General features: G+C 37.4%; 1 long non-coding RNA gene across 1 annotated transcript in view; it reads left to right on the top strand.

Moving 5' to 3' along the window:
- LOC135362010 (uncharacterized) overlaps window positions 1-27,779 on the top strand; it is a 160,646-nt gene that overhangs the window by 127,490 nt on the left and 5,377 nt on the right. The window contains exon 2 of the long non-coding RNA XR_010406310.1: window positions 5,153-5,210. This is a non-coding gene — a long non-coding RNA (uncharacterized LOC135362010). The remainder of the gene's footprint in view (window positions 1-5,152; window positions 5,211-27,779) is intronic.

Below are 27,779 nucleotides of genomic sequence, written 5' to 3'. Positions count from 1 at the left end.
TAGGCCATGGACCTTTTTCTAGGTCACAGAGTATACTGGGAAGGTAAGGCCTTCCTGGGGGTATGAAGGAAGCTATTTATTCCAAGATGTTCACGTAGGTCTCTCCTCTCTACTTGAGCCATATTGCCAGTGTTCCTAGCATGACATGGCCCCTTACACCACTGCCCGGTGCTTGACAAAACAGCAGGTGATTTCTACTAAGTTTCCCACACTGGAACTGTACTCTTGGCTCTCGAAAGATGATGAATCCCCATGCAACAAACATAATTTTTTGTTTAGAAAGCTTCTCAGTTGGAGAATGAATCTGGTTCTGTTCTATATCTTTTTATAGTCACATTTTCCCCAGCTTTGAATGCCAGTTGGTTAAGTGTCCGACCCTTGATTTTGGCTCAGGTCATGATCTCAGGGTTGTGAGATCAAGCCCCCTCCCACCCCCCCCACCCTCTCTCTCAAAACAAACAAACAACAACAACAAAAACACAACAACAAAAAAACCCAGCCAAAATGAACTTGCAAGAAAAGAGTAAGATATGGGGGAGGGGAAGGCTCATATTTTCTGAATTCAAAACTTACCAGAAAGCCACAGTGATGATAGAGTGTGATGCTGGCATAAGGATAAGCATAAAATGATGAAATAGAATTGTTGTTGAGAAGTAAACAGATACACTGATGATAAGTTAATTTTTAACAAGGGTGTCCGGATAATTCGATGAGTGAGAGAATAAGGTTTTCAACAAATGGGCCAAACAGGATATCCGTGTGAAAAAGAAAAAAAGACATTAGATCCTGATCTCTATACACAACTCAAAAGGGATACTAGACCTACATATAAGAGCTAAAAGTACAAAAACACTTGAAGAAAACATAAGAGTAAACGTACCTGACCTTGGTTAGGTAATGGTTTCTTAGATAACAACAACAGAAGTGTGAGTGACAAAGATTTAACAAATTGGACTTCATCAGCATGTAAGACTTGTGTACTGCAAATTATACTGTCCAGAAAATGAAAGACAACCCACAGAACGGGGGCCATATTTGCAAAATATATATTTGATAAGGGGTTCCCACCCAAAATATATAAAGAACTCATAATAATAAAAAGAAAAATAGCCCAATTAAAAAGAGGCACATAATTTGAATCGAAATTTCTTCAAAAAGACATTGCTCTGAGTAGTACAGGAAAAGATGCTCAGCATTATTAGTGATAGGAAATTGCAAATCAAAACCACTATGGAATAGTGCTCCAATTCCAGCAGGAGAGCTGTGACAAAAGGCAGACAAAACAAGTGAGATGAACACATGGGAAAATGAAACCTTCATACATTTCAGGAGGGAAGGTAAAATGGTGCAATTGCCTTGGAAAACACTTTTGTAGCCCTTTCAATGTTAAACATTGAGTTCCTATATGACTCAGCAATCTCACTCCTAAGTATATACTAATAAAAACACATACACAAAACATGTGCTGGGTTATTCACGTTAGCATTTTTCATGTTACTCAGAGCAAACAACTATGTTGTTTAGCAACTGGCAAATGGATAGATTTAATGTGCTATATCCATACAATGGACTACTGGCAGTAAGAATGAAATACTGATGTATGGCATGAGCCAACTTTGAAAACGTTATACTTAGTGAAAGGAGCCTGTCACAAAAGACCACACGATCCATGATTCCATATGAAATGTCCAGCATAACAAATGTATGGAGATACAAAGTGGACTAGTGATTGCCTAGTGCTGGACATTGGGGGAGGGAGTGATGTTAATGTGTACAGAGTTTCTTTTTAGGATGCTGAAATGTTCGAAGATTGTGGTAATGATTGTACATCTCTCTGAATATATTAAAAAACTGAATTATAGAATTAAAATGGATAGGTTTTATGGTATGCAAAGTATATCTCATTAAAGCTTCTAAAATACATTCTGGCATTTTATTTACTCTAAAACTAACTTCCCTCCTTTGGATCAAGGACATAAAGTAAGCGTTAAGTTGAATATTTTGGCTATGCTAGTCACATGTAGCCATCTAAATTTAAACTAATTAAAATTATGTAAAATTTAAAATTTAGTACTGGTTACATAATGGTTCCTTCAAGAGCCACATGTGTCTAATGAATATCTTACATGTTATCATGGCAAGTTCTATTGGAGCTGCTTTACATGATTTAACTCAGTTGGAGGTAGAGTTTTGCTGCAGTTTTCCCACAATCCAGTGGTAAATACTGAGGCCATTTTTGGGAAACTGCTAAAACTCCCACTTAATGCCCTAAAAGCAGCTTTTTTTTTTTTTTTTTTTTTTAATGTACAGTGATTCCCCTTTTTTTTCTGGCTTTTATATGTTGCTTATGTTTCTCTTGAAGTGTGAGAAAGTTCACTTGCTGGTCCAAGTGAACACAGCAGTTTACTCACAGATCCACAGTTGAGAAAGTGACCTAATTTTCGGGGGAAGGGGAGTAAGTTAAGATGGACATACAGAAAAGAGACCATCAGAACAAATTAGATCTTTTCTTTTTAACTTGCCATTTTGCAAGGTTTTTTTTTAGAATGCAGAGGCAACAAGTTATATTTTAATGTAATATAGACACAAAATTGAAACATGTCTAATTCTCATTGTTCTCTCCTTTTCCCTGATAATTTTTGGTGGTTTTATTGCCAACTAGAGATGACCACACAAGTTTACATAACCAGAGAGCAGTAATAAAATTTCATAACATATTTATATATTTTATTTTTTTCTTGTTACAAAAATAATAGCTTACTATAGAAAATTTTTAAAATGCAAATAAGCATGGGAAAGAAAATAAAGATTACCTATAATTTCAGCACCATATGGAAATTGTATCGATGTTTTATGTTTTCTGTATGTTATATATTCTCTTCATGTATTTGTATTTTAAATGTCCTATTTTGCATGTTGTTTTATAATATAATATAAATATAATATAATTATATAATATATATAATTATATAATATAATTACATGTAATTATATATATTATATAATTATATAATATAATATAAAATATAAAATTTTTAAATTGGAGGGCTCCTGGCTGGTTGTCAGAAGAGCTTATGACTCTTGATCTCATGGGTGTAGAGATTACTTAAATAAAAATTTAAAAAAAGATCAGCTCTACATCGAAATATTATGATTTTAAGACTATGCCAATAACTAGTATTTAAGTTCATTCTCAAGAGTAAACACATTGATTACTTTACAACTAAAGTGAAATAGCTGTAAGTAACTGTGTGACTGTTTACAAATCTTGATATTTTTTAAACAAATAATGCCCCCCAAATTTTTCAAAGTTGTTCTTTTCAGGTAGTTTTAACTATAGGATCTTCAGAGTTCTGGTGATAAATGGCATTCTTCCATAAATGAATTCTTTTTTTTTTTTTAAGATTTTATTTATTTATTTGACAGATAGATAGCACAAGTAGGCAGAGTGGCAGGCAGAGGGAGAGGGAGAAGGAGGCTCTCTGCTGAGCAGGGAGCCCGATGCGGGGCTCGATCCCAGGAGCCCGGGATCATGACCTGAGCCGAAGGCAGCCGCTTAACCGACTGAGCCACCCAGGTGCCCCCATAAATGGATTCTTGAGGAAAATTATTTTAGTCATGTCATGGAGTATATTTATTCATGGCTATTTTCTTTTCAGAAAGCTTTATTAAATGCAGCAACTCTCAAAAGTCAAAATGCATTCTATCTAAAACTTTTGCTTCCCATGTTCAGTTCAAAGGGTTGAAAAGGCCTTTCTGTTCTGGGTTGTAAATTCAAATGTGATTCTGGTTGGTATTTGACAGCTGTATCAAAACCTGCACTCCGAATACAGTTGCACTCAATCTACTGTCTAGTGTTAACATGACACAAAATGTAATCACATTTGACTTTGATGAAGGAAGCCACTCTGTACAGTGGATGAGAGACTGAGTTATCCTGTGCTTTTTCTGGTTTCTCTCTGCCAGTAGAGAGATTGCCTAAGTACATATATGCTACTTACACACATACATATATGTACATACACACATAGGTACATGTATTTTTCTGGACAGTTTGGTTTTCTTGAGGGTGTCATTCAGTAAAATTTAGTGAAATATACATCCTTAAATTGGAAGCTTATACCTTCTTCACTTATTTGGAGTGGAAGAAACAGAACAGGGACTCCCAGATAGAGGATATGTAAGTGAATTTCATGTTTTGGTAGAGTTTATACACATTCTGAAGCCAAATGACTTAAAAAATATCTACATCAAAATTGAAGCAGGAACTTGGGTAAATCTCATCTCTTCCTATTACAGAATTTGTTCATTAGAGAATATATCTTACTTTTATATGGCTTTAAAATATAATGTCTCAAGTAGTGACACTTGTACTACTGGGCATAAAACAAAAGCTTGTTTTCTTTCTCTTTTATCCAAAATACTAACCAAGATGAAAAAGGAAACGGATCGCATTTGTGATTTCATCTTTTTCTTGATCATAACTAGGAAAGGATAGAGGTCAGTGGCTAAATATGCCACAGACATTTTTTTCACTTTAAAGTATTTTGAAAAAAAAAAACCAAAACATTAGAATCATTTTTTCAACTTTGTGATTTTTTTTACATAATATATAAGTTACAGAGCACAATTTGTACTACCCAGCCACACCTAAATTAGGTCACAGAGATACCTTTTACCCTTTTGTAATTAAGATTCCTGTTTCAATTTTATTAGGTACTTCTGATATGGGTTGCTAAATTTGGAAGTAGACATTTGGAATATTGTCTTTCATAATTTACCCCCTTGATATTTTTAGATAAGAGCATATTACCGAGATATTACCTACTGCACACATTGTATATATTTTTTACTGTTTTTCATTTAAAAAGGTTACAATACACTAATACTGTATTCCAAAACTAGCTTTTTTAAAATGTACTTGGGGAAATTGAAGTAAAGTTGGGGTGCCTGGAAGGCTCAGTCCGTTGAGTGCCCGACTCTTGATTTCGGCTCAGGTCATGATCTCAAGGTTGTCGGGCTCTGTGCTGGGTGTGGAGCATGCTTGGGATTCTCTCTCCCTCTCCCTTTTCCCCTCCCTGCCTGCTCACACGTGTACTCTTACTCTCAAAAAAAACAATTGAAGTTTAATTAATATATGATGTTTTATTAGTTTCAGGTGTACCATATAATGATTCAACAATCCTGTACATTGCTCAGTGCTCATCACAGTAAGTGTCTTGATCCCCTTTCTCTGTTTCACCCATTCCCCCACCTACCTCCCCTCTGGCCACCACCAGTTTGTTCTCCATATTTAAGAGTCTGGGTTTTTTGGTCTTTTTTTTTTATTCTCTCTATTCTTAAATTCTATGTATGAGTGAAGTTATGGCATTTGTCTTTTTCTTACTGACTTCATCTAGCATTGTACCCTTTAGGTCTAGCCATGTTTTTGCAAATGGCAAGATCTCATTTTTTTATGACTGAGTAATATTCCATGGTGTGTATAAGTGTGTGTGTGTGTGAGATTTTATATATACAAAATCATATCTTCTTTATCCATTCATCTATTGAAGGACACTTGGGTGGCTTCCACTGTGCAGCTATTGTAAATCATGCTGCAGTGAACATAGGGGTCATATATCTTTTCAAAATGGTGTTTTCATATTCCTTGGGTAAATACCCAGTGATGAAATTACTAGATCATACAGTAATTCTATTTTTAAATTTTTGAAGAACCTTCATACTGTTTCCCACAGTGGCTGCACCAATTTGCATTCCTATTAGTAATGCACAAGGGAGCTTTTCCTTCACATCCCCATGAACACTTGTTCCTCATTGTTTTTAATTTTAGTCATTCTGACAGGTAAGAGGTGATATCTCATTGTTGTTTTGATTTGCATTTCCCTGGTAATTAGTAATATTGAGCATCTTTTCATGTGTCTGTTGCCCATCTGTATGTCTTCTTTGGAAATATATCTATTCAAATCCTCTGCCTATTTTTAATCAGATTCTCTGTGGATTTTTTGGTGTTTTATAAGTTTTTTCTTTATTTTTGGTTGTTAACCCCTTATTAGATATATCATTGGCAAACATCTTCTCCCATTAATTAGTTTGTCTTTTTGTTCTCTTGATGGTTTCCTCTGCTGTGCAAAAGCTTTTAATTTTGATGGAGTCCCAATAGTTTAACTTTGCTTTTGTTTTCCTTGCCTCTGGAGAAATATTTAGAAAAATGTTTCTACAGCTGATGTCAAATAAATTGCTACCTATGTTCTCTTCTAGGAGTTTTGTGTTTTCATATCTCACATTTAGGTCTTTAATCCATTTTGTGTTTATTTTTGTGTATGGTGTTAGAAAGTGGTCCAGTTTCATTCTTTTGCATGTAGCTGTCCAGTTTTCCCAGCACCACTGATTGAAGAGACGGTCTTTACCCCATTGTATATTCTTGCCTCCTTGTCATAGATTAATTGACCATGGAAGTGTGGCTTTATTTCTGGGCTCTCTATTCTGTTCTGTTGATCTATGTATCTGTATTTATGCCAGTACCATACTCTTTTGATTACTACAGCTTTGTAGTCTATCTTCAAATCTAGAATTGTGATACCTCTAGCTTTGTTCTTTCTCAAGATTGCTTTGGCTATTTCATGGTCTTTTGTGGTTCCATAAAAATTTTAGGATTATCTGTTCTAGTTCTATGAAAAATGTTGTTGGTATTTTGATAGAGATTGCAGTAAGTCTATCATATTACTTTGGGTAGTATGAACATTTTAACAATATTGGGTCTTCAAATCCAAAAGCATGGAATATCTTTGCATTTGTGTCATCCTCAATTTTTTTTTTAATCAGTGTTTTATTGTTTTGGGAGTACAGATCTTTTACCTCCTTGGTTAAATTTACTCCTAGGTATTTTAGTCTTTCTGGTGCAATTCTAAATGAGATTGTTTTCTTAATTTCTTTTTTTGCTACTTGATTATTAGAGTACAGAAATGTGACATATTTCTGCATATTAATTTTGTATTCTGCAACTTTATTGAATTCATTTATCAGTTGTAGTTTATTTGGTATAGTCATTAGAGTTTTCTACATATAGTACTATGTTATCTGCAAATAGTGGATGTTTTACTTGTTTCTTTCCAGTATGGATGCCTTTTTCTTCTTGGTCTGATTACCGTGGCTAGGACTTCAGTACTATGTTGAATAAAAGCAGTGAGAGTGGGCATTCCTGTCTTCTTCCTGATCTTAGAGAAGAAGCTCTGTTTTTCCCCATTGAATATGATGTTAGCTGTGGGTTTTTCATATAAGGCCTTTATTATGTTGAGGTATGTTCCCTTTAAATCTACCTTTTTGAGAGTTTTTATCATGAATGGATGTTGTACTTTGTCAAATGCTTCTTCTGCATCTATTGAAGGGATCATTGGTTCTTATCCTTTCTTTTATTAATATGGTGTATCATACTGATTGATTTGTGAATATTGAATCACCCTAGCATGCCAGGAATAAATCCCACTTGATTGTGGTGAAGGGTTTTTAAAAATATATTGTTGGATCCAGTTTGCTCATATCTTGTTGACAGTTTTTTTCATCTGTGTTCATCAGACATATTGGTCTGTATTTCTCTCTCTCTCTCTCTTTTTTTTTTTTTTTTTTTTTTGTAGCATCTTTATCTGGTTATGCTGTCAGGGTAATGTTGGCCCCATAGAATGAATTTGGAAGCTTTTCTTCCTCTTCTGTATTTTGGAATAGTTTGAAGAGGATATGTATTAACTCTTCTTTAAATATTTGGTAGAATTCACCTGTGAAGCCCATCTGATCCTGGACTTTTGTTTTTTGGGAGTTTTTTGATGACTGATTCAATTTTATTGATGGTAATTGGTCTGTTCAAATTTTCTTTTTCTTCCTGATTCAGTTTTGGAAGGTTATGTGTTTTGAGGAATTTATCCATTTCTTCTAGGTTGTCCAATTTATTGGATTATAGTTCTTTATAATATCCTTTTATAATCCTTCGTATTTCTATGGTGATGGTTGTTTCTCCTCCACTATTACTGATTTTGAGTTCTCTTTCTTATTTTTTGATGAGTCTGGCTAAAGGTTTATAAATTTTATTAATATTTTTAAAGAACCAGATCCTGGTTTCACTGATAAGTTTTTTTTTTCTTTTTTAGTCTCTGTTTCATTTATTTTTGCAACATTTATTTTGCAGTATTTATTTTTCCAGTATTTATGATTACCTTCCTTTAATGATTTTGGGCTTTGTTTTTTTCTTCTTTTTTCTAGCTTTTTTAGGTGTAAGATTAGGTTGTTGATTTGAGCTTTGTCTTGTTTCTTGAGGTAGACCTGTATTGCTATAATCTTTCCTCTTAGAACAGCTCTTGCTGCATCCTAAAGATTTTGAATTACTGTTTTCATTTTCATTTGTCTCCATGTATTTTTTTAATTTCCTCTGTGATTTCTTGGTTGGCCCATTCATTGCTTAGTAGTATGTGATTTACCCTCCATGTATTTGTGTTCTTTCCAGACTTTTTCTTGTGACTGATTTGAAGTTTCATACAATTGTGGGCAGAAAAGGTGCATGATATGATTTTGGTCTTTGTTAATTTATTGAAACTTGTTTTGTGGGCTAATGTGATCTATGCTGGAGAGTGTTCCATGTGTACTTGAAAAGAATGTGTATTCTGCTGTTAGTAGATGAAATGTTCTGAATATATCTGTTAAGTCCATCTGGTCCAATGTGTCATTCAAAGCCACTGTTTCCTTGCTGATTTTCTATCTGGATGATCCATCTGTTGTAAGCAGGTGTTAAAGTCCCCTACTATTATTGTATTACTGTCAAATTCTTCTTTATGTCTTTTGATAGTTGCTTTATGAATTTAGGTACATAAATATTTACAATTGTTATATCCTCTTCTTGGATTATTCCCTTTATCATTATATAGTGTCCTCCTTTGTCTCTTGTTACAGTCTTCATATTAGTGTTATTTTGTCTGTTAAAATTACTGCTACTCCAGCTTTTATTTCCATTTGGATGTTGACTGTCCATCCCTTCACTTTCATTCTGCATGTGTCTTTAGGTCTGAAGTGATAGCTTCTAGGCAGCATATAGATGGCTCTTTTTTTTAATCTATTCATTCACCCTATGTTTTTTGATTGTTGCATTGATTCCATTTACATTCAAAGTAATTTTTGAAATATATGTATTTGGTGCCATTTTCTTACCTGTTTTGTTGTTGTTTCTGGAGATGTTCTCTGATTCTTAATGTCTTGTTTGTTTGTTTGTTTTAAGGTAGTTTATGTAGTTCTTTGCTGTTCCTTCTCTCATCCCTTGTGGTTTGATAGCTTTTTTTAGTGATATACTTCAATTACTTTCTCTTTATTTTTTGTGTATCTGTTATAGGTTTTTGATTTTGTGGTTACCATTAGGTTCATATACAGCAACTTAGGTATATAGCAGTCTGTTTTAAGTTGATTTTCACTTAAGTTTAAGCCCATTCTAAAAGCACTAAGATTTTACTAACCCCCCCACATTTTATGTATATGGTGTCATACTTTATATTCTTTTACTGTGTGAATCCTTTCACTAATTTTTATAGATATAATTTATTTTACTGCTTTAACTTCCATACTGGATTTTCAATGAGTAATCTACCAGTTTTATTATATGTTTGCATTTACCTGTGAAAATTCTTCCTTTCATAGTTTTCTTACTCCTGATTATGGCCTTTTCTTGTCATCAAAGAATAGTGTTTTTTGTAAGGCTGGTTTAGTGTTGATGAACTCCTTTAACTTTTATTTGTCCAGGAAACTTTTTATCTCTCCTTCTGTTCTGAATGATGGCCTTGCTGGATAGAGTGTTCTTGGTTGCAGGTTTTTTTCCTTTCATCACCTTGAATATATCACGCCACTCTCTTCTGGCCTGCAAAGTTTCTGCTGAAAAATCAGCTGATAACCTTATGAAGTTTGCCTTGTATGTAGCTGTTTTCCTCTTGCTGCTTTTAAAATTCTCTATCTGTATTTTTTGCTATTGTAGCTATTATGTGTCTTGGTGTGGACCTTCTTGGGTTGATTTTGTTGGGGGCTGCCTGTACCTCCTGAATCTGGATTTCAGTTTCCTGCACCAGATTAGGGAATTTTGAACTTATTATTTCTTCAAAAAAAGTTTCTGCCCCCTTCTCTCTTTCTTCACCTTCTGGGATCCTTATAATGAAGGATTACTATACTTGATGATGTCACTGAATTCCCATAATCTAGTCTCATTTTTTCTTCTTCTATTACTGATGGCCTCAAGTGTATTTTGTATTTCAATTATGGAGTTCTTCATCTCTGATTAGTTCTCCTTTTATATTTTCTATTTCTTTGTTGAGGGTGTTACTGAGATCCTACACTCTTATCTCAAGTCCAGTGAGATCCTACACACTTATCTCAAGTCCAGTAAGTATCTTGATGACCATTACTTTGGATTCTTCATTAGGCAAATTACTTACCTCCATTTCATTTAGCTCTTTTGTTGTGGTTTTGTCTTATCTTTCATTTTGGACATACTCCTGTCTTTCCTCATTTTGTCTAACTCTATGTGTCTGTTTCTATTTATTAGGAAAGTCACCTATGTTTTCTGATCTTGAAAGTAGTGTCCTCATGAAGAAGAGGGCCAGGAGTGACCTGTAGCACAGTGCTCTAGATCACCAGAACCATTTGCCCTAAAAGTGTCTAATATGTGGGTTGTATGTACACTACTGTTGAGGCTGAGCTGCATTTGTCTTTAGTCCAGTCTGCTGCAATGGCCCACTTTGCCTGTTGTGGACAGGGTTGGTCCTTGTGCTAATAAGGGGCAGTCTGGGGCTGCCTTGGGTTTGTAGTTAGACAGTGTCAGTAGTCAAACCACATGCCTGCCCTCAGCCTGTCAGCTGAGGCTGCAGTTGTACCAGCCTGCAGGGTACTCTCCCTTTCTTGTTCCATGAGAGGTATTCATTGGTGGGTGAGACCATCAGTGAGACACAATGCCTACCTTCAGTCCAGCTGATCAGGCTTCAGTCATACCACACTGCAGGGATCTCTCTCTTTATAGCCCCCCTGAGAGATTTTTGTTGGTGAGCTAGGCCAGCAGTCAGATCAAATACCTGCCCCCCAAACCATCTGCTGGGGCTGCAATTGCATTGATAGAGCACCTCTCTCTGTGCTGCCAGCTCTGTAGCTTGGCTGCTGGGACTACAGGCACACTGATGTATGTGGTTATCTTCCACTTTCCCCAGGGCATGAGTCACTTTTGAGTGGCAGTGTTCCCTGCCAGGGTTGCTTGCAGTGTGTATGGAGTAGGAGATGCTTTGGAAGGACACCTAATGGGTGGAGTGTGTTGGGTGAGATAGACGCTCAGGGGATTATGGGGACAGGATACAGTTCCTAGCAAGATAGTTGGAGTGTTCTTCCTGCTGCCTTGGAATATCAGACTATCTAGTGTGGAGACACAGAAAGAAATTGTATCTACCAGCACTTTTGTTCTTGTAAAAGTGTCCTAAAGATCCTTGCCCCTCCAGGATACATTCTGAGATTAGTAAATAAATCTGCATGTATACCCCAAGTGCTTTTCAAACTGCTGCTTCTGTGCTATATCTTGCCTGGATTAGTTGTTTTTCTGTTTTTTAAGGGCAGAGCCTCAGTTTCCTGTTGTCCTCTGGCTCTCACGGAGCTAAACCCTCTGATTTTTAAAGAACCCGGCATTAAACCCCACTGATGGCAAAAACTAGTGAAATTAAGCCCCACTGGTTTTCAAAGCCAAATGTTATGGGGGCCTGTCTTCCCGGTACAGTTCCCCCATGCCTAGGATCCTTGGTGTGGGGTCTGCTTCTCTCCCTTCTCCGTGCTTCTAGTGTCCTTCCCATTTGTAATTTCTCACTAGGGATTTAGTTCGAGACTGAGTTTTTGTCCCTCCTGGCATTTCTGATGTGGCCTCCTCTCTAAAATTAACTGGAAATTCTGTTCTGCCAGTCTTTGGTTTATTTTCTGAGTTAGTTTCACTGATGGGACTGTTATCTGGGATGAAGCTCTTATCTTGGTGTGTCCCTGCACAGATGAGCTGAGGATAATCCTACTGTGCCATTTTCCCGGAAGTCTAAAATGTACTTTTGAGACCTTATTTAAAATCACGAATCAAATAAAGTTAATTTCAGATAACTGGTATATTTGCCTTTAAACCAGTACACTCAACTGTTACCCGTGATCACTCAGGATGTAGTTATAATTTAAAAAATTGTATAGCTAGTATTTAAGTTCATTATATACTTGGTTTAATGTCCTAGTGGTAAATTATTAGAGATATTTGAAATAAAATAGCTTATATGACCATGTTATTTTGACATTGGAGTTACTTAAGGAGAAATAGAAGTATTAAGTATTTCTTTTTAAGTTTTATATTAATATTCTCTAAAGGAATTGTGGGCAAGGCAAATGAGTAGCAAAATCTTAGCAAATAAATCAAGTTTACTTGAAGACTCTACTATGCTTCTTAAATCTAATGTATGAATGCTCCATCTGGAGGCTCATCACTGGTCCGCATAATCTTAGAAGAATTTCTGAGTGTAGCTACCCATATTACGGGGATCATGAAAAGGTAGGTTCTCAGTCCTTAAATTTTTTGATCAAATGAATACAGTTTTGGTTTTATTAAGTTGTTGCATAAAAAAGTATATAAATGAAATATTTTGCAAAAGCCACATAGCTTCAAATAGTTTTTGCGCTTATTCTGCTTTAAATCACTTATTCTCACCTAGAGTTGTACTTACCTAAGAGGTGTCTGGGAAAAGGTGGGATAAGTAAATGGGCAAGGCAGGTATGCCAGGCACCCTGTAATGCACAGCTTAGTCCTGCACAGTAGAGAATTGCCTCTCCATCGCACAGAACTTTATAATGCCCTGCATCCAGATACTTATGCAGGTGCGTAGCCTGTTCATATCTGTCTGAGCAGAGACACTTTGTTTTCTATAGCAACACAAAGCACTTTTCCACTCTTTTAATATTCTGCATATTTTCCAATAATTCAGTGATTCTGTAGATGTACTCAGGGAAGTTTGTACTTTGTTTTGTTCAGAAGCATGTCAGGAATTTAGGATTTTGAAAATGTCACTGGTGATAACATAGGTTATAATATTTGAATCACCAATATGATGCGTTCTTTTGGACATCTACTATAGATGATGATTATTTAATTTTTCCTTGGTATTTATTCTTATATTTTTCTATAATAGTGCAGTGTTTTTCCCCAATTTAAAAAAATACTGTTTTATATAGTATTTAAATAGTATTTAAATTTAATAGTATTTAAAAATAGAGTATTTAAATAGTACTTAAAAATAGTATTTTTCCCTAATTTTATTTCTAGTCAGATGTTTTATTTATGAATTTAATGATAAAACAAAATCACTACAAAATTTTATTTTAATAAGGGGGAGGAACGTCCTGTTCTTAGGAGATAAATTTTCAAGAATGTATAGGTTAATGGTCCAGATATCTTTGCCTCTCAAATCATTCAGTATTTGTCGTGTGTGTGTGTGTGTGTGTTTAATAAGGACAGGGAGAGCATGAAAATTTGGCAAATTAACAGTTAACGAAGCTAGTTGGAAGAGAAATAATTCATTGTACTATTTTTATACCTCTAAATAAAATTCTCAATTCTCAATATATCTCAGATTAAGCTGCTAAATTAAGAAATTCATTCTGAATTTGGAGGATTTGTTCATTTGGTATCCAGTGCATTTTCTTTGAATCATCTATGCTGATGAAATAGATGCTAAACCCCTACTATAGACCATTCCCAGGGGTAAATCATCATTCTGGCAAATGTCTGTACAGGACTTCAAGCCGGAACTAACAGGAAGGCATCATTCTGTCAGAAAAGGAGATGTGACAACTTTGGGACTCACTTATGAAGTAATTACTATTTATTATCATGTCCAATTGCTCAAATGTCAGTGGTATTTAGGAAGCCACGGTGACATTGCTCTGGGCTTTCTTTCTTAGTAATACCTCGGGTGCTCGCTTCAGCAGCACATATACTTAGTAATACCTTGGTAACAGAAGAGAAAATGTCCAAACTGAAGTAGATTTTTAAAAAGATAGTGATGGGCACAAGTTCACAAGTTTAAGTATAGATGAGTGTTCAGGGACTCATCCCTATGGAAGTGACCACAGCTGTTATTATTTTTTTTAAGTAGGTTCCTCACCCAGTGTGGAGCTCAATGAGGTGTCTGAACTCACCACCCTGAGATGAAGACCTGAGCTGAAATCAAGAGTCAGATGCTTACCCGACAGCCACCCAGGCACCCCAGTGGCCACAATTATTAAATCACAGAATGCTGGCAGTGGCAAAAGAGTATGGAGAGTTCTTTAAATGCCGACAGATTTTGTACATCAGAAAGATGAAAATTATGGAAAAGAACCTAGTAAGATCCTATGATTAAATTGTGCTGCTTCCTAACTTGCAAAACCAAAGACAATTATTACTTGATTTTTTTTTCATTTTATTTAGAACATTCAAATATTAGGGCACCTGGTGGGCTCAGTAGAGCATGTGACTCTTGACCTCAGGGTGCTAAATTTGAGCCCCATGTTTGGTATGGAGATTGCTTAAAAATAAAATCTTAAAAAAAGGAACATTCAAATATTAAATCCATTCTTGTTAGATTAGTATCTTTATTAGTAATCAAATCAGAATTGCAGCTTATTTTTCCTTGGTATCTCAACATGTGCCAGTCACTGTTCTAAACCCCTTTTGTAAAATATGTATTTATTTATTTGGGGGGGAGGGGCAGAGAGAGAGAGAGAGAATCTCAAGCAGACTCCCCATTGAGTGCAGAACCTAATGTGGGACCTGATACCATGACCCCAAGACCATGACCTGAGTTGAAATCAATAGTCGGATGCCCAACTGACTGAGCTACCCAGCTGCCCCCACTAAACACTTTTTATGTATTATTTCATTTAGTTTTCATAGGAGTCCTATTAAACATAGACTCAATATCTTTTTTCTTTTTACAGAATAAGTTACCACAGAGGCAGATAGTGAAACAAGGTTTAGAGTATATGTGTTTTAGTGTGTGTGTGTGTGTGTGTGTGTGTGTGTGTGTGTGTAGTAATTCTAGGAAGCACCAATAAAGAAGGCAGAGAGTTAAGACAGCAAAGAAAATGATATTTTAATGAGATATTTAATAAGGAAGTTGTTGTTCAGGGCATCTTGGCCTCATTTCTGTTGGTGGTCTTTGGAAGATGGTATAAAGCAGTGCTTCTCAAACCTTGGTGCTCATCAGCACTTCCTGCAGGGTTTGTTAGATTGTAGTACTGAGGCCGATCCTCCAAGTCTGATTTCATGGTATATCAGGGACCAGACCTGAGAATGTGCAATATTTCTAACAGGTTCTCAGGTATTGGCCATACAGCTGGTTTGAGGACCAAATTTTGAAAACTGGTAAGAACATGACTAAGAGCTGTCTCACCTGAGGATATTATTTTCCAGTTGCTATCCATTATTGCCTGGGAGCTGCTCCTTGGACACGAACTTGATAACATTTCAGGCCAGCAATGTGGATACCCAGGACAGAGAGCCTTAGGTAGAGAGTGGCAGGTTTTTGCAGTGGGACTCCAATGTGAACTAAGATGGTGAGTTCGGAGGGTATATGGATGGAGCCTCACACTGTGCCATATCTTTGTTTACAAATAAGGAAATTGAGGCACAGAGAAATTGATGAACTTTCCCAAAGTTTAACAACTGTTAAGTGGTAAAATCAAGATTGTCATTCAGGATTAAAATCCAAGCAGTATCGGAGGGGTAGACGAACCATGAGAGACGATGGACTCTGAAAAACAAACAGGGTTCTAGAGGGGAGGGGGGTGGGAGGACGGGTTAGCCTGGTGGTGGGTATTGAGGAGGGCACATTCTGCATGGAGCACTGGGTGTTATGCACAAACAATGAATCATGGAACACTTCATCTAAAACTAATGATGTAATGTATGGGGATTAACATAAGAATAAAAAAAATAATAGCAAAAAAAAAAAAAATCCAAGCAGTATCAACGTTTTTTGGGAGCTTTTTTTAAAGATTTTATTTTTTTATTTGTCAGAGAGAGCATAGCAGGGGGAGCGGCAGGCAGAGGGAGAAAGCAGGCTCCCCACTGAGCAAGGAGCCCGATGCAGGGCTCGATCCCAGGACCCCGGGATCATGGCCTGAGCCGAAGGCAGACGCTTAATGACTGAGTAACCTAGGCCTCCCTCTTGGGAACTTTTAAAAAATACATGTTCTTGGGTTCCACCCCAGACCTGGTAAAATAGATATTCAGGGCAAGCCCCAGAAATCTGTGTTTTAACAAGCTCTGCAGATGATTCAGATATGCTATCAAATTTGAAAACCGTTAGCCTTACACCCTATGTTATACAATGTTCATTCTCTAGCTGGAACCTCCTCAGGTTTCATTTGTTTCCTTTTTTAAACAGCAAACAGAATGAATGTTAACCAATTGCCATTTGTATATGTGAATGTATACGTCTATTACACAGGTCAGTATACATCGCTGCATCTGTACATTTTTCCTTGGTCCAGAAGATGTGCTTGTGGCAATATGATTGGCAGTATGTTTCTTCTTGATAACACGGTAGGTCCTTTTAAGGGCAGAAGGGTGTATCTCCTTTCAAGGCACTGCCTTTTTTCTTTAGCTGCTTGATGCGATTTTATTTCCACAGTCCAGATTGCTTACAGGTGTGAGCCTGCATGTCCTCCTAGCCATTATTGGTATCTCTACACAGTGTTTACTTATTTACATGTCCAAAACCACACAGAGGACTCCGATCAAACAGAGCCTCTGAGCAGGAGAGCTGTCAGTGTTCCAGAATCTCATGGCAAAGGATTCCTTTTTACTATTTGATGAAAATAGTGATGTTAATAAAATTGCTTCATGTAATGTACTTAGCTGGTTATCACACAGATTCATTGCAGCATGCCACCTGTGTCATGTCTGCTCTTCTACTAAAGTGTTCATTTCCCTTCTCTACCTGGCAAATCCTGTTCATTCTTTGGGGGCCAGCTGAAATGTCTTTTCTTCTTAGAGCTTTTTCTAAACCTTCAAAGTTAACCACTTTTTTTCCTGTCCCCTATAATACCGTTCATTGCCATAGTGTTTATCACATTCTCCTACAGTTACCTAGTGTCCTGCCATACTAAACTAGAAAGCCTAGAGGTTGGAGGGGGGCGGTGCGAGGTCTTATGTATCCTTGAATCTGTAGAATCTAGAGTATGTGCATAAAGTGTAACTAGTTAAGATGTAAAAGATGAAACTCTAAGAAGATCAAGGCCATTGCACCTACTCTTTGAGTCTAGTTTATTTATTTATTTATTTTTAAAGATTGTATTTATTTGTCAGAGAGACAGAGAGCCAAGCAGGGGGAGTGGCAGGCAGAGGGAGAAGCAGACTCCCTGCTGAGCAGGGAGCCCGATGCGGGGCTTGATCCCAGGACCCTGGGATCATGACCTGAGCCGAAGGCAGATGCTTAACCGACTGGCCACCCAGGCTCTTTGATTCTAGTTTAGATTATATTTGAAACAATTCAACAGAAGAGTTTATAGATTTTCTTGAGGGTGTCTGGAAGTCAGTGTATTTTAAGTAAGGTATCCAGGAGCCTTACAGTTGCCTTCCTCTGTAAATTCTCCAACTCAACAGGACATAGTTGTTAAATGATGATATTTACTTTGTCCTTTTGGAAGCTGAGAACCTTCAACCACAACTTTCTCAGAGCCCCTGGCTTGGCTTCAAATCAAACTGGGAAGTCTACATTGATAGCTTTCAGTGCTGTCTCAGATCTTATCAACCTCATACACTATAGGCAAAAAGTAATAGGAAACAGCCTGAAATTCTGTGGTAAGGTTGAAACACATACTTGGCCTCATTTTGTCAATCTGACAAAACATTTGGAGATTAAAACAGATTTTCAAGGTATATAATAATTTACCTTATCATCCTTAGATTTTTTCCCCCCTGCTTTTTGGTATTTTTACAACAAATTGTGTTTTCTAGTACCTTGTGACTCCTCTGTCAAGAGATACCATTTACGTCCCCTTCCCTTGCATTTTTATGGGCCTTTGTGACCATCTCAACTATGAGACTGTGGCAGAAGTGACACTGTATGACTTCCCAGGCTCAATCCTAAAAGATGACACAGACTCCCACAGTCTCCTTTTTGGTAGCCTCGGTCTTAGAACTCAGTCATCCTGCTGTAAGGAATCACAGACTATATGGAGAGGCCTGGATAAAGAGGAAGTGAAGGTTTCAGCCTAGCTAAGCACAAGTCAGTAGTCAGCACAAACCTGCTGGCCATGAGAATGAGCCATCCTGAAGTGGCTTCTCCATTCTCCCACCCCTCAGTCATGTCACCCTCAGCTGATGGCATATGGAGTAGATATCATCCGTCCCAGTCAAGTTCTGCTTAAATTGTAGTTGTGAGCCAATTACTGATTGTTGCTCAAAGCCACTAGATTTTGATGTGATTTGTTGCACATCAATAGATAAATGTAAACATGTCCAAATAGTCTTATTTTTGAACATGGTAGTCTTTCAGAGCATTGCAGAGTGTATTCTGTTTGAAATCTATTACATTGAGTATTTGTTTTCTCTAACTGGCAAAACTTATTTGTTATTCTACATTTTTGTTGTTTTAGAGCCTTTTCAAAATTCCCAGGGTTCTTTTTTTTTTTTCTGTGCTCCCTGTATGTTCAACTCCATTATAGTGCTTATCATCTTTTCTTGGAATCTCCTGGTTTTCTGACACTTCCTAAACTATACACCATTGGTACTGGGGACATAAAAAAGTATAGTCTTAAGTAGAACGCAGGGACTGATTATATTATTCATCCTGATTTTGTGTAGTTTGTTAAGGAATTTTTACTCTTCCATCTCATAATGCTGCCTTCTTTAACATGGTCTCCAAGGCTGCTGCTGAAGAGTAAGTATGGAGAAGTCTCCAGCTCCCTTTTGCCCAAGAGGCATACACATCACTTCACTAAAATTTAACAAGGTAGAATAAGACACATGGCCCCATCCAACCATTGGGGAGTGAAGATTCTAACCCTTTGTTCAACAGCTTTCTCCCAGCAGTGACTCTATCTTGTGGAAGGGGTGCATTTTTATGGGTAGTTAGCTAGCTAGCTCTGCTGGGAGAGTCAAACCAGAAAGGTAGGAAGGAAAGAGGAAGGGCTAGAATAACGTGTATCAATTATTTATTTTCTTTTACATTTTTTTTAGAGAGAGAGCACACATGAGTGGTGGGGAGGGGTAGAGGGAGAGGAAGAGAATCTTAAGCAGGCTCCATGTCCTGTTTAGAGCCCAAGGTGGGGCTCAACACAGTTCAATCCCACAACCCTTAGATCATAACCTGAGCTGAAATTGAGAGTCAGACACTTAACTGAGTAGCCACCCTGTTGCCCCATGCGTCAATTATTTCTGATACTTGTTAGCTAGGAGATTGTGGACAAGTCTCCACATGTATGAGGCTGTCTTCTCATCTATAAAGTCATCATGATAATTTTATGTCCTGTTGGAAGTGAACATCAAAAGCAGTCAGCCTTTGTAAATCAATTTGTACTTGTTAGCTATTAGTTCATGATGAGCAGGGACATTTATACTGCACATTATATTATCTTCAGTACCTTGCACATAGTACATGGTAAATAAATCAGAGTAGATGAATATTGTTTCCGTCATATGTACCAAAAAATTAAGATATTGGAAAATAATGTACTGGGATCACTTATATAGTAAAGCTACACATTTTTAAAATATATAATCTTCGTTTTCTCTGAGAAAAGTCAGGTTATAGCCACAAAAGAGATGAAGAAAATACAATCAGAAAAATAAATCTAAAATATCTACTGTTATTTGATACTTACTAGCTACTGACTACTTAACATGAATTACTGTTTTTTTAATACAATAATAATTTAGATAACATCTACATTTTAGAGTTGAGAAACTATGGTATGGAGTACTAAAATAATTTGCCTCTTTTCACATAGCCAGTAGGAGAAAAAAAATTGGATTTGAACTTGTTCACTCTGATTCTGGGGCCTGATAATATATAAAACGTGCAGTTCTCCAATTTAGTTGTCCACCTGGGGAGCATATTAAAATAGCAATATCCTGTTCTTCCTTACTATTGAGTTGTTGGAACAATTCGATAAACTTTGTAAAAGTTCTGAGGTGTGTTTGGGGTGGGGCTAAAAATTTTGGAAATCATTCTTACTCTATGAGCATCAATTCGTATTTTTTCAACCAAATATATTATTGGTATTTGAATTTGTGCAGATAATTGAAAATAATACTTCTCAAAATCTGGATTTGAGCTACAGTGTCATTTTATTGCAGCTAGGTACCCTGACAAGAGAATTTGAGACACCTTGGGGGCAGATAAGAGTTAGGATTTATTTGCTTAATTCATATGTAGGTAATTGCTATTTGGTAGTATTTGTGTGGAGTTATATGGCTGTCTTCATAGCAAAGAGAAACTCTCCGAGGGATAATTTATGTAACATGAAATCTTATAACCCGAGAGGGTTTTTGTTGCTCTGGTTAACTTCCCTTAGGATTGTATGAGCATTCATATGAAATCATAAATCTACCCTGTAAGTTGTACAGTTTCTAGCAACTTTTTATTCTGCCACTGAGTTATTCTTGTACATTTTGAAGTTGTATAGGATCCTTTTCTCTTTCAGTGTTGATTGTGATAAAGGCAAAGGAGAAGGGAACGTTAATGTTCCATAAGGTGTTGGGCATTGGTTAGCATTTGTATATGCAGTGTGGAAGATGCTAGGCAGATTTCCGTATTCAGGAGCACTGAGTTTTATGTAGTGACAAAGGATACGGTGTTCTACAAACTTACCATCATCCTCACAGCTCATGAAGCACGTATATTAAACTCAAGGGTGCCCCTTGCTCCCTGCTTTTTGGTGATACTTCAAGGTGACTTGCTCTGGCATTCCATGCATGTGTATTTCAAAGATGCACATGTTCACACTGTTAGTAAAAATGATACCATAAAGACCCATTTATAAAGGTTATAAAGGTTATATGTTTTTCAAAGTCTATCTCCTATTCTGAAATGGCTAAAACTCTATTCCAGAATTACTGATTTGTTGTTTGGGATGCTGATATTAGCAGCTTAAACTTTACTGATTTAAAGAATGAAGGGGGGGAAATCAGAGGGGGAGACGAACCATGAGAGACTATGGACTCTGAGAACAAACTGAGGGTTCTAGAGGGGAGGGGGGTGGGGGGATAGGTTAGCCTGGTGGTGGGTATTGAGGAGGGCACGTACTGAATGGAGCACTGGGTGTTATATGCCAACAAGGAATCATGGAACACTACATCAAAAACTAATGATGTAATGTATGGTGATTAACATAACATAATAATAAAAAACAAAAACAAAAAATAAAAGTGCCTTTACACAGATGGAATGGTGGTTTTTTTTAAAAAAATATATAGTTCTAAGGTGAAAATTGAACATAGCTCATTTGGCAAAACTGTTGACTCTGGTGATGGAGTGGTTGTCAGCAATTGTTGCCTACTGAAGAACAAGGAAGTACTTAAGAACGGCTGTAAGAGCATGGTGGACTGGAGAGACTATTAGTAGAGTCAGTGTGGGAGGGGGCAGCAGATGCAGTGGGTGGATGTTTCATGAACTGATGCTAGAAAGGTAGTCAGTGGCCCAGTGATGAATGGTGTGTATGGAGATTAAATTTTATATTGGAAGCATCAGGAAGTTGTCATAAAGATGGCCACAAATTATTTGAAACTTCTCCAATTAATATGGGAGGTCTAGCATCCCCTTGAAGTGAAGAGGGCACTATGACTGCTAATTAGCATTAGAATATGGTGAAAGTGATGCTATGGCAATTTCTTGGCCCAGGATTTAAGATACCAGAAGCTGGCTGTCCCCTATTTTGAATTCTTTATTCTTGGATTTCATTTTCCACATAAGAAGTATGTCTATCATGAGACTAACATGATGTAAGCATCACAAGACATGCAGAGAGAACTGGGGGATGATACACTATAGAGACAGGGATAGAGACAAACAGAACAAATTGCCCTGAGGCACCAAACATTATTAAAGAAAACATTTTAGAAATGAATCCTGCAGTCCCAGCTGCCTCAGCGGATGACCACCCAGCAGGGGAGAAGGAGAGCAAGAGGACCCTAATAGTCCTCATCAAACAACCACAGACACCCACAGATTTTGCTGATACCCCCTGCAGTTTTCGTTGTCATTGACCCCACCTGTGGAGCTTTCTGGAGTCTACATCACTGAAACCCTTTGGGCTGATGGAAAGAGCCACCACATACACTCCTGGTACCGCTGTGCATGCACCAATGCCCCAGTTCCAAGAGGGATCCCCTTTTTGGCAACTTCCCCCAAGAAGAAAAGGAGGACCCCAGCAGACTTCACTGCCAAAGACCCCACTATCTTCTGCTGCTGCTGCTTCCATGGATACCCATAGCCTTCATCAACAAGGACACCCACGATCTTCACTGAGACTGACTTCACCTGATGTTACTGTCTAGAGTTGTCTTTGCTGTGAAACCCCTGACCTCCAGAGCTAGAGATATTTTACCCTATGTAGCCAGCACCCTCACACCCAACCACAGGTGAAGGTCCTTCCCCACTGAAGCCAGTCCATAAAGTCTAGAAGATGTGACTGTTCATTCAAATGTGCAGGCATTCATGCAAGGGTACAAAGAACATACAAAAAAATCAAGGAAACATGACACCACCAGAGGAACATGAAATATTTCCAGTTACTAACACTAGTTAAATGGATACATATAAGTTGTCTGAAAAAGTAACTGTTTTAAAGAAACTCAGTAAGCTACAGGAGAGCAGCTGGACAACTCAATGAAAAGAGGAAAACAGTATGTGAACAAAACAGGAAGATTAATAAAGAGATTTGATAAAGAACCAAACAAATTCTGGAGGTGAAAAATACAATTAAATAAAAAATGAAATAGAAATCTTCAGCAGCAGATTCAGTCAGTCAGAAGAAAGAAGCTGTAAAGTCAAACATAGGACATTAAAAATTATCCAGTCAGAGGAGAAAAAAAAAAAACAACAATGAAAAAGTTAAAAAAAAAAAAAAACCCTCTAGGATTTATAGGGTATTTTTAAAACATTTATTTGAGAAAGAGAGCATAAGCAGGGGGAGGAGTAGAGGGAAGAGGAGACTCCCTGCTGAGTGCAGAGCCCGAGGTGGGGCTTGATCCCACAACCCTGAGATCATGACCTGAGCCAAAATCAAGTCAGATGCTTAACTGACTGAGCCACCCAGGTGCCCCTATGGGGCTTTATAAAGGGAATCAATATACACATTATGGAAGTCCCAGAAGGACAAGAGAGAAAAAGGAGCAAATAGCTTATTTTATTTTATTTTGCTTTTTTTTTGAAGTTTTTATATAAATTCTAGTTAACATAAGTGTAATATTAGTTTCAGGTGTACAATATAGTGATTCAACACTTCCTTATAACCCCTGGTGCTCATCACACCAAATATACTCCTTAATCCCCATCACCTATTTCACCATCCCTCCAGTCCACCTCCTCTCTGGTAACCATCAGTTTGTTCTCTATAGTTAAGAGTCTTTTTCTTGGTTTGCCCCCCTCTCTCTTTTTTTTCCCTGTTTGTTTCTTAAATTCCACATATGAGTGAAATCATATGTATTTGTGTTTTTCTGACTGACTTATTTCACTTAGCATGATACTCTCTAGCTCTATCCATGTCATTGCAAATGGCAAGATTTCATTCTTTTTTATGGCTGAGTAATATTCCTTGGTGTGTGTGTGTGTGTGTGTGTGTGTGTGTACCATCTCTTCTTTATTCATTAGTCAGTGGAAAGTGGGCTGTTTCCATAATTTGGCTATTGTAGATAATGCTGCTATAAACATTAGGGTGCATGTATCACTTTGAATTTAGCATTTTTGTATTCTTTGGGTAAGTGCCCAGTAGTGTGATTGCTGGATCATAGGGTACTTCTACTGTTAACTTTTGAGGAACCTCCATACTGTTTTCCAGAGTGGCTGTACCAGTTTGCGTTTCCACCAGCAGTGCAAGACGGTTCCTCTTTCTCTACATCCTTGCAACACCAGTTGTTCCTTGTGTTGTTGATTTTAGCCATTCTGACAGGTGTGAGGTGATATCTCATTGTAATTTTGATTTGTATTTGATTGATGATGAGTCAGTGTTTAGCATTGTTAGCATTTTCTAATGTGTCTGGTGGCTATCTGTATGTCTTCATTGGAAAAAGGTCTGTCCATGTCTTCCTGTCTTTTAATTGCATTATTCATTTTGGGGGTGTTTAGTTTTATAAGTTCTTTATATATAAAAATAATGGCTACAAACTTCACTAATCTTGGGAGGGAAATGGACATTCAGATATAAAAAGCTCAAAAGATCCCACAAAGGATGAACCCAAAGAACACTATACTGGGACACTGTATAATTAAATTATTAAAAGTTAAGGTCAAAGAAGACATTTTGAAAGCAGACAAAAAATGATTCATCATATTATAGGACACCCCCTAAGATAATGAATGGATTTCTCAGTAGAAACCTTGTCGGCCAGGAGGATATATTCAAAGTACAGAAAGAAAAAATATACCAACCAAGAATAACCTATGCAGAAAAATTATCCATTAAAATTGAAGAGGGGAGCCTGGGTGGTGCAGTCGGTTAAGTGTCCAACTCTTGATCTCAGCTCAGGTCTTGATCTAAGGGTTGTGAGTTCAAGACCCATGTTGGGCTCCATGCAGAGCGTGGAGCCTAATTTAAAAAAAAAAAAAATGAAGGAGAGATAAAGTACTTGCCAGACAAACAAAAATCACATTGAGGGAGTTCATAACCACTATGGACCTGTCTTACAATAAATGCTTAAGGGAGTTCTTCAAATGGAAACAAAACATGCTATATAGCAACATGAAAGTTGAAGAAGGCTTAAATCTCACTGGTGAAGTTAAATATGTAGACATGTACAAAATAATGTAGGTGCATAAATAGCATTTGATTCTAATTTAAAAGTTAAGTGATAAATTGTTAATGGACACAGTATAAAAAGCAAACTGTGACTACAAGAACATGAAGCATGTGGGGAGAGGTGCAACAGTTTAGAGTTTTATGTGCAATCGAAGTTAAGTTGTAATCAAAGCAAAATAGATGGTTGTAACTATAAGATCTTTCATTCAAGCCTTGAGCTAATCACAAAGAAAACAATCTATAATAGATAAAAGATAAAGAGAAAGGAAAGCAAATCACTGCCAATGTTCATCAAATGAAGATAGCAAGAGAATAAGAGGGACAAAATAACTGCAAAACATGCAGAAAACAAAGAAGATGGCAGTGTTCAGTCTTCACCTATCAATAGTTACTTTAAATGAAAATGAATTGAAAAAAATGTAAATGGATTGAACGCCACATAAAAAGGCATATAGTGGCTGAATGGATTAAAAACATCCTGCGATATGCTGTCTGCAAGAGATTCACTTTAATTTGGATTTCCCTGATGCCGAGTGATGTTGAGATACCACCTCACTCCAGTCAGAATGGCTAAAATTAACAAGTCAGGAAGCAAAGATGTTGGCGGGGATGCGGAGAAAGGGGAACCCTCCTACACTGTTGGTGGGAAAGCAAGCTGGTGCAGCCACTCTGGAAAACAGTATGGAGGTTCCTCAAAAAGTTGAAAATAGAGCTACCGTACGATCCAGCAATTGCACTACTGGGTATTTACCCCAAAGATACAAATGTAGGGATCTGAAGGGGTACATGCACCCCGATGTTTATAGCAGCAATGTCCACAATAGCCAAACTGTGGAAAGAGCCAAGATGTCTATCAACAGATGAATGGATAATGAAGACGTGGTATATATATACAATGGAATATTATGCAGCCATCAAAGGGAATGAAATCTTGCCATTTGCAACGAAGTGGATGGAACTGGAGGGTATTATGCTGAGCGAAATAAGCCAGTCAGAGAAAGACATGTATCATATGACCTCACTGATATGAGGAATTCTTAATCTCAGGAAACAAACTGAGGGTTGCTGGAGTGGTGGGGGGTGGGAGGGATGGGGTGGCTGGGTGATAGACATTAGGGAGGGTATGTGCTATGCTGAGCGCTATGAATTGTGTAAGACTGTTGAATCATAGACCTGTACCTCTGAAACAAATAATACATTATATGTTAAAAAAAAGAAAAGATAGCAGGAGAGGGGACCTTGGGGGGGGAACTCGGAGGGGGAGACGGACCATGAGAGACTCTGGACTCTGAGAAACAAGCTGAGGGTTCTAGAGGGGAGGGGGGTGGGGGACGGGTTAGCCTGGTGATGGGTATTAAGGAGGGCACGTTCTGCATGGAGCACTGGGTGTTATACACAAGCAATGAATCATGGAACACTACATCAAATACTAGTGATGTAATGTATTGTGATTAACATAACATAAAAAAATTCACTTTAAAAAGACATTCATAGGCAGACAGTGGAAAAAGATAGCCATTGCAAATGGCAACAGTAGAAAGCAGGAATCGCCATACTTACATCAGATAAAATAACTTTTTTTTTTTAAGATTTTATTTATTTGATTGAGAGAGACACAATGAGAGTAGGAACACAAGCAGGGGGAGTGGGAGAGGGAGAAGCAGACTTCCCGCAGAGCAGGGAGCCCAGTGCGGGGCTCAATCCCAGTACCCTGGGATCACGACCTGAGCCAAAGGCAGCCGCTTAACCGACTGAGCCACCCAGGTGCCCGGATAAAATAACTTTCAGTCAAAAACTATTTCTAGAGACAAAGAAGGTCATTACATAAGGATAAAAGGGCCAATTCAACAGAAGAAGTAGCAATTTGAAATATATTCACATCCAACAACCAAATGCCCATTAATAGGTAAATGGATGAAGAAAATGTGGTATGTATATACATGGAATATTATTAAGTCTTGAAAAAGAAGGGAATCTTGCCATTTGTACAACACTGATGAATGTGGAGGACCTTATGCCAAGTGAAATATGCCAGACACAGAAAGACAAATACCGTATGCTGTTACTTATATGTAGAATCTAAAATGGCCCATCATAGAAGTAGAGAGTAGAACGGTGGTTGCCAGGGGGCTGGGGCGGGGGGAGAGGAAAATGAGAAATGTTGCTCAAGGGATACAAAATGTCAGTTAAACAAAATGAGTAAGTTCTAGAGGTCTAATGTACAGCAATGTGACTATAGTTAATATTATATACTTGAAATTTTCTAAGAGGGTAAAGCTTAAGTGTTCTCACCACAAAAGAATAAAAAATAGTAACTATGTGAGGTGATGGGTATGTTAATTAGCTTGATGTGGAGATTATTTCACACTGTTTATGTATATAGCAAGACATCCAGTCATACACTATAAATATATGCACTTTTATTTGTCAGTTGTATTTTAATAAACATAGAGGAAAAAATGGAAGAATAATAAAAAGCTCAAAAACGTAACAGGCATTTAATTGAAATTGTCAAGTTGTATTTAAAGATTATCGGGAAGATAAGTGTGTAAGAATAGCATCAATGTAGGTGGCGCCTGGGTGGCTCAGTCGTTAAGCGTCTGCCTTGGGCTCAGGTCATGATCCCAGGGTCCTGGGATCAAGCCCCACATCGGGCTCCTTGCTCAGCGGGAAGCCTGCGTCTCCCTCTCCCACTCCCCCTGCTCATGTTCCCTCTCTTGCTGTGTCTTTCTCTGTCAAATAAATATACAAAATCT

This window comes from Mirounga angustirostris, unplaced genomic scaffold (genome assembly GCF_029215605.1).
Source record: "Mirounga angustirostris isolate CCGP_5_RB_7025 unplaced genomic scaffold, mMirAng1.0.hap1 SCAF_11, whole genome shotgun sequence".
NCBI classification, from domain to species: Eukaryota; Metazoa; Chordata; class Mammalia; order Carnivora; family Phocidae; genus Mirounga; species Mirounga angustirostris.
This window is presented reverse-complemented; position numbering and strand designations above follow the sequence as displayed.